This window comes from Tupaia chinensis, unplaced genomic scaffold (genome assembly GCF_000334495.1).
Source record: "Tupaia chinensis unplaced genomic scaffold, TupChi_1.0 Scaffold143795_1, whole genome shotgun sequence".
NCBI classification, from domain to species: Eukaryota; Metazoa; Chordata; class Mammalia; order Scandentia; family Tupaiidae; genus Tupaia; species Tupaia belangeri.
This window is the reverse complement of record NW_006203645.1, coordinates 641,152-653,496: the sequence shown is the minus strand read 5'-3', so window position 1 is coordinate 653,496 and position 12,345 is coordinate 641,152. Positions and strand designations below refer to the sequence as shown.

The 12,345-nt window shown below is 41.7% G+C and overlaps 1 protein-coding gene and 1 pseudogene across 1 annotated transcript in view; one reads left to right on the top strand and one right to left on the bottom strand.

The window, feature by feature from the left end:
- Window positions 1–1,492: 1,492 nt before the first annotated feature.
- LOC102490311 (proliferation-associated protein 2G4-like) lies at window positions 1,493–6,005 on the bottom strand (annotated as a pseudogene).
- Window positions 6,006–6,932: 927 nt separating this feature from the next.
- Window positions 6,933–12,345, top strand: part of STX17 (syntaxin 17) — a 57,319-nt gene continuing 51,906 nt past the window's right edge. The window contains exon 1 of the mRNA XM_006165047.3: window positions 6,933–6,987. The gene's annotated coding sequence lies outside the window, so the exon portion shown is untranslated. The remainder of the gene's footprint in view (window positions 6,988–12,345) is intronic.

The window sequence follows — 12,345 nt, the reverse complement described above, 5'->3', positions numbered from 1 at the left end:
CCAAGTCCACAGCTCCAGAAAGCAAGGAGTTATCTTTTCACTCTACTCCTCTGGTTTCTGATTTTTCTTTCAAGGAAAGGAGGTCAAAATATTTCAAACAAGGGGACCAGCAGTTAGCTTAATGCCTATGTCACTGAACTCCTATGTAGTCGACTGTGGTTCAAGTCCTGGACCCGGTGGCTTAACACTCATGCCAGGCATGTGTGCGTGCATGCCCAAGATCTCGAGAGGAGAATGGAGGAGAAGGGATTGCGGCATCGCCATCCCCCCTGGGGGATGATTTCTCACTTTCTGTCTCTCTGTCTCTCTCTGCCTCTCTGGAGAGCGCATGCGCCCTATAACAAAAACCTCTCCAAAAAAAATTATTTCAAAGAAAGAACAAAGCCATAGTTGAGCTTTCAGGTCAGATTTAAGATGGAATGAAAAAACCCCACTGACACTAGATGAAAGGACAAGATTGAGATGGATTACTTTTTTTTTTTTTAAGAGATTTTTGCTATAGGGTATGTGCTCTCACCAAAGAGACAGAGAGAGAGAGACAGGGAGGCAGAAAGTGAGAAATCACCTCCCTGTAGGAATGGCCACATTGCAACCCCTTCTCTTCCATCTTAGGCATGCATGGCACACAGGCCCGGCATGAGTTTTAAGCCACCGGGTCCAGGACTAGAACTGCAGTCTACTACATGGGAGTCCAGTGATGTAACCATTATGCCACCTGCTGGTCCAGAGATGGATTACTTCTTTACAGCTCTGAACACGTGGGGAAAAAAAAAAAAGACCCTGCAGAACAGAAATGACTAAAAAGATTTACAAATGAAGATCCATTTGATAGATGAGAATCTCTTCCTAAATGGAGGCTCCAGCTCCTAAAAATGGGAAGGGCCTGACTAGACATCCTAGATGAGATGAGGAAATCTGGCACCTGTGAATAAAAAGAATCTGAAGAACTGCTCTTCCTAATTTTGAAGCCAGGTAAAATACTCAGGGACAGTGGAAAAGAAGAGAAAGCCCCAAACAAATGGAAAAAATGCTAACATCAGAGTGGTATTTTAAAAATCCAGTTGGGACCAACGGATGGTGTAATGGTTGCGTTGCTGGACTCCCACATGGTCAACTGTGGTTAGAGTCCCGGACCCAGAGGCCTGAAATGCATGCCAGGCACGTGTGCATGTGTGCCCAAAAATCCTGAGAGGAGAATAGAGGGGAAGGGGGTGATTTCTCACTTTGTGTCTCTCCATGTCTCTCTGTCTCTCTGGCAAGCACATGTGCCCTATGGCAAGAAATCTCTCAAAAAAATCAGCTGACTTTTTAGTGTATGTGGCTAATTTAACCTTCTCCCTACTCTGTTTTAGGACCACAAACCTTGACCAAGCAGAGATTAGCAGGAAAGGATAGAAAGAGGGGCTTGAAGGCAATGGATTTTGACTCCTGATTTTATTATTGAGGTGTTTTGTTTGTTTGTTTGTTTGTTTTTATTTAAAGTAGTCTTCTGTGGCTGGGAAGCCTGGCCTCCCAACACCAGACTCAGTTGGAGCTGGTTGTTATTGTTATTGGAAGGGGGTGGATTGGGGACTGAGAATAGGACAGGGAGATCCTGCTCTGCTGGTGATCCTGAGTGGAGAAGATGAATTGTACTTCACAGAACCTGGGGTGTGGTGGGAAGAGGATGAAACAGGAACAGCAAACTGGGGAGATGGGACTCACTTCAGTCCCCAGCTTGATTCTTTTCTAATGTTTCTTCATTGGTTGCACTCTCTGTTGTCTTAGAGGACTTCATTTTCTAGGTTTTTCAACTTGCAGAACTCTGGAGAAGAACCTTTAGCTTTGCATCTTAGACTTTCATCTCAGACTTGCAGAGGTCAGGTTCAAAGGGATCACTGGTTATCTGCATAGGGCCATTGGGCATGAGCAGAATAGTACATTTGAACTGGGCCACGAAATCACCCTCCTTCTCATAGAAAACATCACATGGTTGTACAAATTCATGTTTGGCGTACTCCACCACACTCATCTGAGCCTTCTTCTTATCTTCAAATGCTCTTAAAATAAATAGCTTGGGGGCCAACAGGTGGTATGGTGATTAAGGTGCTGGTTCCCACAAGGCTGACTACAGTTCAAGTCTTGGTACCTGGCGGTCTGAAAATCACAACAAACAAATAGATAAATAAATAAATGTTAAAAAAAATTTAAAATAAAATAAATAAATGGCTGGGGCCAGTTTGTGGTGTAGTGGTCAGGGCACTGGACTCCCTCATGGCCAACCATGGTTTGAGTCCGGGACTTGGCTTGCTTTCTCACTGTCCCACTCTCTCTCTGGTAAGTGTATGTGTTCTATAGCAAATTAAAATAATAATAATAATGATATATAAATAAAATTAAATAATTTTATAAAAATAAAATAGCATGGCATCAACACACATTTCTGCCTGACTGAAGAAAGCATGTGAAGCCATTTTCCATTTCAAGCCATATTATTTAGAGAAGTTTAGTTTATAAATGGTAGTTCTCTGTCCTGCATCCTTGATCTTCCCTTCTCCTGAGTTGACAAGAACATTCACAACATATACCTCATGTACCTCAAATTCAGCTTTTTCATGATCCTTCTTCTGCTGGTCTGTGGGATCCTGGATGATGGTTTTCTCTCATCAATGATACTCTGCTTCAATTGGTGTGCAATTAAATGAGTGGGTCACTTTGTTCTAGGTTTCTGTTACATGTGTGTTCTGATTTCCAGATCTGATCAGGCAGGGCAGCTTCAGCAGAGGTGAACTGCCTTAATGACATCTGCTCTCTGCCCTGTTTCTTGGGTCCCCTGAGCTACATCAACCACAAAAGTGTGAACCACATTAGCAATGAAGCCATCTACACGGATCTCAAGGTCAACTTTTACCAGCTCACCTTCCTTGAGAATATAGTCCTGGTTGCTCTCCAAAGGGGAGAAGTAATATACAACTATTTAACGAAATGCTGGTAGGAAAGGCAGTACCTTTTTTAAATATCCTTTCTTTCTTGAAGATTTTCTCTGTCTCTTTTATAATCATGGCATCTCCTTTCTCACATGGGCTCAGTACCCACATTCCTGAGCTGATGCTTCCACCAAAGACCAAAATACCCAGTTGACAATGTGCCACCCCCTACCCCCCCCCCATCTTATACTTGGTCACAAGGTCCTCGGTGATAGTTTGTTCCTGTGTTCATCTTTGTCTGACATCTTCCTACTACCACCCCACTGCAGTCTCCTTTCTCCTGAGCCACCGCTTCTGTCTGCCTTCTTAGATAGAGGCTGTGGTTAGAACACCCCTCCATCCACGAGGAGGGCGCAAGCAAAAGCACAAACAAGCAAGGGAGTGGGCAGAAGAGAGTGACAGGAAGGGTATTTCTTTAGCCACTTCATTGAACTTGTTTCACCTTATCCCGTTGGATTCTTCAGGAAAAGAATCATAATCGCTGAATATTTTTTCATTTTCTTTCATGTATATATGTGTGTATATGTGTGTGTGTGTGTGTGTGTGTATAACAGCATATATACACAAATCTATATAACAGTACATATATACCTATATATGTAATATACACACACTGTTTTGGTTTGTTTGGTCCTACCGAGTTCACTTAGGACCTCAGGAAGATATTAACTAGTAGCAGCAGTCCTGCCCCTAACAACTTCATGACCACAGAACAAGAGTACAAAAAAGAGGTCCATATGCCATATGTCTAAATATTTAAAGATTATAAATCAAGCTAACCAACTGTTATGTTAAAAAGTTTTATCCTCCTACCTTGACACACCTAATTATAGCAAATACAGATATGACAAACTAGGAGGAGGTCCAGTTCACATCTAGAATCCTTGCATACTACACAATCCTACTGTATCTGAGGTAGCTTTTTCAGAACTTAACACAAATTACCTTTACTTCAAAAGATCTTATTTACTGACTCTTGCATAAAAACATCTTCCATACTATTGCCTAATACTTGAATTTTTTCTCTTTAGAATTAAAAGTTTGATAAGCACCTCATTCCTGTTTGTAAACCAAACAAACATCAGCATCCACTGTGCCCCCAGAGAAAATCCAACTTGTTTATAGAGTTTGTGTTTTCTTTTTAAGAATTATTTTATTTAACTTTATTTACTTATCTATTTAATTTGACCAGGAAGGGACAGAGTGAGAGGGAGAGAGAGAAAGAGAGAGCGAGAAAGTGAGAAAGTAAGCAAGCCACCAGGTCCGGGACTCCAACCAAGGTCAACCATGTGGGAGTCCAACGCCCCTAACCACCACACCACCTGCTAGCCCCTGTGCTTTGTTTTGAAATGTCTTTCACGTCTTAGCATCTGTAGTCTCATTTTTACCTCCACTCCCATTCCACCGAAGGCCCTAAGAACTGAGTGTCCTTAGCTGTGGTGTGACATTCTCATGACTTCTGAGGACAATACATGAGTGGACACATTCTAAGTGAGTCATCGGAATGTTCAGAAACACATATAAAAGGCGGGGATCTACACGGATCTCAAGGTCAACTTTTACCAGCTCACCTTCCTTGAGAATATAGTCCTGGTTGCTCTCCAAAGGGGAGAAGTAATATACAACTATTTAACGAAATGCTGGTAGGAAAGGCAGTACCTTTTTTAAATATCCTTTCTTTCTTGAAGATTTTCTCTGTCTCTTTTATAATCATGGCATCTCCTTTCTCACATGGGCTCAGTACCCACATTCCTGAGCTGATGCTTCCACCAAAGACCAAAATACCCAGTTGACAATGTGCCACCCCCTACCCCCCCCCCATCTTATACTTGGTCACAAGGTCCTCGGTGATAGTTTGTTCCTGTGTTCATCTTTGTCTGACATCTTCCTACTACCACCCCACTGCAGTCTCCTTTCTCCTGAGCCACCGCTTCTGTCTGCCTTCTTAGATAGAGGCTGTGGTTAGAACACCCCTCCATCCACGAGGAGGGCGCAAGCAAAAGCACAAACAAGCAAGGGAGTGGGCAGAAGAGAGTGACAGGAAGGGTATTTCTTTAGCCACTTCATTGAACTTGTTTCACCTTATCCCGTTGGATTCTTCAGGAAAAGAATCATAATCGCTGAATATTTTTTCATTTTCTTTCATGTATATATGTGTGTATATGTGTGTGTGTGTGTGTGTGTGTATAACAGCATATATACACAAATCTATATAACAGTACATATATACCTATATATGTAATATACACACACTGTTTTGGTTTGTTTGGTCCTACCGAGTTCACTTAGGACCTCAGGAAGATATTAACTAGTAGCAGCAGTCCTGCCCCTAACAACTTCATGACCACAGAACAAGAGTACAAAAAAGAGGTCCATATGCCATATGTCTAAATATTTAAAGATTATAAATCAAGCTAACCAACTGTTATGTTAAAAAGTTTTATCCTCCTACCTTGACACACCTAATTATAGCAAATACAGATATGACAAACTAGGAGGAGGTCCAGTTCACATCTAGAATCCTTGCATACTACACAATCCTACTGTATCTGAGGTAGCTTTTTCAGAACTTAACACAAATTACCTTTACTTCAAAAGATCTTATTTACTGACTCTTGCATAAAAACATCTTCCATACTATTGCCTAATACTTGAATTTTTTCTCTTTAGAATTAAAAGTTTGATAAGCACCTCATTCCTGTTTGTAAACCAAACAAACATCAGCATCCACTGTGCCCCCAGAGAAAATCCAACTTGTTTATAGAGTTTGTGTTTTCTTTTTAAGAATTATTTTATTTAACTTTATTTACTTATCTATTTAATTTGACCAGGAAGGGACAGAGTGAGAGGGAGAGAGAGAAAGAGAGAGCGAGAAAGTGAGAAAGTAAGCAAGCCACCAGGTCCGGGACTCCAACCAAGGTCAACCATGTGGGAGTCCAACGCCCCTAACCACCACACCACCTGCTAGCCCCTGTGCTTTGTTTTGAAATGTCTTTCACGTCTTAGCATCTGTAGTCTCATTTTTACCTCCACTCCCATTCCACCGAAGGCCCTAAGAACTGAGTGTCCTTAGCTGTGGTGTGACATTCTCATGACTTCTGAGGACAATACATGAGTGGACACATTCTAAGTGAGTCATCGGAATGTTCAGAAACACATATAAAAGGCGGGGGGGGGGGGGGGGGGGGAGGAAATGGGTCAGGAATTCGGGTCACCCAGAGAAGAGGTCCACGGACCTGCATAGAGATCAAAGCCAGCCAGCGGCCTGTCCACGCGGTAGAGTGGTAGAGGCTGGTCTGACCGGACTAACCTGAGAAGGCCATTAGGAAGCCCAGTCGGAGTTCCAGCTCAGTCACAAATTGGCTGATCTGGAGTGAGTCACTTAAACTTGGTTGAGCCTCAGAGTTGTCAATAAAATTGGAACAAGGACATCTGTCTTACGCACTCTACCAGTTTTTGAAGGAAATTACCTTTAGTCTAGAGCTTCAGTTTCTGTGACTGATACAGTTAAGGGGCGCCCCCCCGCCATAGTTACCTCACAGAGCTTTTGGGGGCGAGGGAAACAAGACATAGCCTTCCTGAACTCCAGTTTCTACTCATATAAAAGAGCTAAAAACACGGGCAATCCCGCCAATATAATTCTAGGAAGAGCAGAGGAAAGCGGACAGGGAAACTACAAACTGTGAAGGACTACACGAGTTGGAATTGTCTTAAAATATGACAAACTAACAGGACCAAAAAGGGCTCGTGCGTCACTTGTCTCCTGGCCCCAGTGTCGCAACTCCACAATGTAAGTCAAAATCACTTTTGAAACGATTCTCGCGGTCCAGAAAGGAGCCGGCGTTCGTACTCACCAGAACTGCTACTCGTGAGGCGGGACGGGCCCGGAGGGGGCGGGACTGGGCGGGGCCCAGGTAGAGCCGCCCCTCGTGACGCCCCGCCCTTTGTGACGCCCCGCCCCGCCCCGCCCGGCCGCGCCTGCGCAATGAGTACCGACTGGCCTCGAGCGCCCCGGCGGGAGGTAAGGGGCTCGCGGGAGGCCGCCTCGGGGGTGTTGGGCTCTGTCAGGATCTGTGGGCGGGGAACCGACCCGGGACTTTGTAGTGGCGCCCAGCTGGTAAAGGGACAATAGATCAGAAGTGCGAGTGCTATGGGGGAGTCTTTCTTGGTTTCGTTTTTGGAAGAGCTGTTCAAGCGGGCACAGAGAGGCCGCGAACAGGGCAAGCGTGATGGCCCCCGGGGTTGCCCCATAGGATTCTCGGCGCCTGTCTTGCCTCTGATGCGCAGTGGCCTCCAGGTCGCCAGGTCGCCGACTTCTCGGTTTCAGGACTGGCCTGCCACCCATTCCCTAAAGGGGGCGTTTGATGTGTGGCCGTGGTGATTGCCGCGGGTGACACTTGAGAGGTGACACCCCTCGGGGGTCACGAGGTGAGAGGTCCGAGCCTCCTGTCGGGACGGTTCGCAGAAAGGCCCACACTAAGTTCCTTCGTTTTAGGAATCCAAAGCTCAAAGAGGAGACCATCCAGTGGGACCGAAGGCCTTGACTTTTCTTTCCAAATTCAGTACCTTTTCCATGAGTCAGAGACCCAAGGCGACATACCTGAGGAAATCGGGCGTCATCAACATCCTGAGGTGTGAGATCTCTAGGCAGATGGAAGCTGTTCATCACTTTTGGGGTGTGGGGTTGCCAGCAGTTTGAACTTTTTCTAGGAAATGAGGCTTTTCACTTATAAATAACTTTGTAACTAATTCAGTTAACGTCTCAGTACTTTTCCCTATGGTATCTGTCTCATGGTCATCATAAGCTTTAAATCGCAAACCTTGTAAAGCACCTACCTGGCACAGTACCGGCACCCCTTGTTGCAGGTAGTACTGCGGTGAATGTGATAGCTGCTCTTCGGTTTCTAAATGTTTTTGCCTGTCTTATGTGAAATACCAACTCTTAGACACTAAGAAACTTTTTATTTTGAAATGATTTTGCAATGACAGAAAAGTTAAAACAATAATACAGAGTTGTCCACAGCTTCCTTTAATGTTTACATACCACAGTACAATTATCAAAAGCAAGAAATTAATTTTAGTACAATGCTATTAAGTGAATGGCCAACTTTCTTATGACTCTATTATATTTTTTACAAAAATGTCCTTTTCTATTCCAGGATCCAATCCAAAACCTATTGCATTTAGTTGTTATGGCTCCCCCTCCAATCTGTTGGCAGCTCTTTTTTCCTGTCTTTCACCACCTTTATACTTTTGAAGAGTCTTGGTCAGTTATTTTGTAGAAGAGCCCTCAAATGGCGTCTGTCTGATGGTTTCACTTGATAAGATTAATTTATGCATTTTTGTCAAGATAACCACAAAAGTGTATTCTTCTCAATTCATAATATTAGGGTACATAATATAACTTACTGCTTGTGTTAGATGTCAGTTGTAAATATGTTGTCTACTGGGGTTCTGCAATGTACAATTTCCTCATAATTGATAAATTGGGAGGAAACTTTTAAGATTGTATTTATTATTATTAACATTATCTACTTTGAGAGAGAGAGAGAGAGAAAGAGAGAGTGAGAAAGCAAGCTGCCAGGTCTAGGACTGTGATTGACTGTGTGGGCATCTAGCACCTTAACCACCACCTGCTGCCCCCCAGGGAAAACTTTTAAACTATGGAAATGTCCTGTTTCTCTTCGAACTTTCTCTTACTAAATTTAGCATCCATGGTGTTCTAATGGTGGTTTTCTATTTCCTTCATTTCTTCTTTATTAATTGGAATTTTTCTGTAAAAAAGAGCTGTTGATTCTCTTCATTTTTTTGTATTCAGTTATTTATTTGTATCAATATGGATTCAGATATATATTTTCCTACTGGTTTTTCTGTTTTTATTATTTATTAAATGTGTCTTAAGTTGTTCCAGCTTTTAACATTTTTTTTTCCTGGTTGTTTCCTATTCCCTTTTGACCAGCCAGTATCCTTTTTTGAGAATTCTTTTTGCTTTCTGGCACTGTAAAAGGTGGCATGCTCATCTTGTGTTTTCTCTGTTCCAGCCCTAGAATTAACTACTCTAAATATTCTTCCATTTCTGTCTTTATTTATTTTTTTTTAATTGCATTTAGGTACCAAAACCTGGACTCTAGGTGTGCTCATTGCTACTGGGTGTCATTGCTTTCAGGGCCTCACAAAAAACAGCAGTACTACATGTACACACACCCATATATACATAAAGATCTATATTTATTTTTGTATTTCTCTATCTGTATTTTTTTTTTAAATGTAAAATTGCCCATCCAGGCAGAAGACAAGGTTCCACATGGCTACAGTGAACTAGATTTTTAAGGGAATGAAGATTTTCTACTAATAATTCAGCCTCCAACAAACGAGCTAGCGGTAGGGAGCCCCCCTCTGCACCCCCAGCCTTCTCTCTCTGTCTCTCAGTTCCTGTCTCTCCCTGCTTCTGTCTTCCCTTTTTTTTTATTTGGTAATATTTCCTTTTTACCCTTTTTTTATTTTTCTCTGTCTCGTTTTCTTTTTTCTTGTCTCTTCACTCTCCAATATCCTTTCAGTGTGTTTTTAGACAGATCTAAGATCACTGTAGCTAAACATTCAAATACTAATAGGGTTGAAATATTCCCCACTATCTTCTGAATCTGCTGCACCAGCAAGCACAATAGAACAGCAAAGAGATTCTGGATCACCTCTGTCTGCTTGCTCCTTAACATTAAGGCTGAACCTCCAGAATTTGAAAGAAAACACAACATTCATCAGATGACAAGAAATCACCGCCGGATCACGAGAAACATGGGAAAACAAGAAAATACCTCTCCTCCTAGGGAAAAGAGTAACTCTTCATCCACAAGCAGTTCGGTGAAAATCATGGAAATGTCTGATAAGGAATTCAGATCATTCATAATGTCTAAGCTAACAGAGATGGAAGAGAAGAGAGATAATGAACTACTAAAGAGAAAGGAGAAAGAGATTGACGAGTTCCAAGAGATGAGGAAATTCCTGCAAGATCTAAAAGTGGAATTACACACTTTACAAAAGACTCAAACCGAACTGCTAGAGATGAAGTCTATAATACAAGAAGTCAAAATCTCCCTGGAAAGCATTAAAAGCAGACTAGATCATTCAGAAAATAGAATCTCAGATGTAGAGGAGAAAATGGCTGGCCTAGAAAAATCCACCATGAAGGCTGAGAAAATGGCACAAAAATTTGAGAATAATATGCGAGAAGTACTGGATACCATCAAACGTCCAAATATCCGGATAATTGGCATTCCAGAAGGTGAGGAAACCCATAAGGGCATTGATAATCTATTCCAGGAAATCCTGCAAGAAAACTTTCCAAACCTAGAGAGGCATTCAAAGATCCAGTCCCAGGAAATACAACGGACCCCAAATAGAATCAACCCTAGAAGATCTTCTCCAAGACACATTATAGCCAGGTTGACCAAAACTGCAGACAAAGACAAGATACTAAGATTAGCAAGAGAAAAACATCAAGTTACCTACAAAGGACATCCCATCAGGCTAACAGCAGATCTCTCATCAGAAACAATAAAAGCGAGGAGAGAATGGGAAAATATATTCCAAGTGTTAAGAGAGAAGCAGTTTCAGCCAAGAATACTGTATCCGGCAAGATTATCTTTCAGGTGGGAAGAAAAGACAAGAACATTCTCAGATAAACAAAACCTGAAAGAATTTACCAGCACCAGACCAGACCTCCAAGAAGTTCTCAAGGATGTGCTGTATCAGGAAAACTAAACGCAGATACATGGAAATAAGAGTCCAAAAACTGAGAAAGTAGCTAACTTAATCATAGGGACAAGTCTGGAGTTGAATACTATATCCCAGAATTTAATCAGGAAAATTGAACCAGAACAGAAGATAAAAGTATATGAGACTGATAGGTTCATGCACCTACCATTTGAACAGAATCCTAACCTGTTTCCTGGCTTTAAGCAAAGTTCCTTGGCGGTTCTTTGATTTAAGTTAAAACTGGTTTTCTTAGTAGTAACGAGTGAACTCACCTTTGAAAGTAGTTAGGTTATGTAGGAAATAGTGTGATCAATGCAATGTGGGTGGGAAGGGAATGGAGGACAATTTTGGACACTGGAGGTGGTGTGAGAGGAGGGTGGGAAGGGACAGAGGGTCAGAAAGAGGGGTGGAAATAATTCTAGGAACTAGAATTGGAAATTTATTTTTTCTGTAATGTGCATGAGTCACTATGCAGTGTGTACTGGATGGGAGATAGCATTTTGTGTGCTGGGATGATACTTAGGGAAGGAATGTAAATTGAGTTACAAAAAAAAGTTTCAGGAAAAAAAAATATATCTATTCAATGACTGCAGTAGGATATGTAGCCCCAGTTAGGTGCTAATTTATAGGATGCGTAAAGTTAGACTTGTGCTCATGGAAATGTGTCACATGTGTTTGCTAGGAGGGTATTTGGATTGATGAGGGTCTTTGGTGATTCAATAAAATGTGGGGGGAAAATGGTATAGAAAGCAAACATAGATAACAGAGAAAGTGTGGGAGGAGAACAGGAGGTGGCAGAGGGTAAGAGAGAGGGAACCAAGGATAAACAAGAAATGGGAGATCATTTGCTAAGAACAACATATTTGTTGATGTGCTTGATTGAGACAATATACAGTGTACTCTAGATGGAAAATCTCATTTTGTATGCTGTAATGATGTACAGTGAATGAATGCAAATAAATAAATTGGGGGGAAAAAAAATGTAAAATTTCAGGGCCAGCACATGGCTGACTGCAGTTCAACTTCCTGAACCTGGTGACTTGAAATTCACACCAGGTGTGCGTGTGTGTACATGCCCAAAACCCCAGGAGAAGAAAGGAGAAGAAGGAATTGAGAGAGGCCATACCTCCTGAAGGGTTATTTGGTTATTTCTCACTTTTCCTCTCACTGTTCCTTTCACCTGAAAACACATGTGCCCTATGGTAAAAATCTTAAAAAAAAAAAAAAAAAAAAATAACAACTTACTTTATTATCTCTAGTCCCTTTGCTATGCTTTTTTCTTTTTGGGGGGCCTGTGGGCTGTCTCTTTTGGCAATGAATTTCTCCATGTGTCTCTTGTTTCCATTCACTACTGCAGCTATTTTACCTTGTTTTTCATTCCTGGAGATTTTCCTTTTTTATTTTGAGTTTCTATCTACATAAAAACCAAGTTTCTAATGGATGGGTAGTAGAGGTAGTCTGTATTACCAACACTTCAAGATTTTCAACTGTGAAAGAAAGATTAAAATAGTATTTAAAGCAATAGTTTATAATGTTCTGGGAGTGATAGATCTCTTTGAGCATCTCTTGAAAGAATTGGATTCTATTCTCCAAAATAAAATGTATTTACAATCTTTTATAAAGCTTC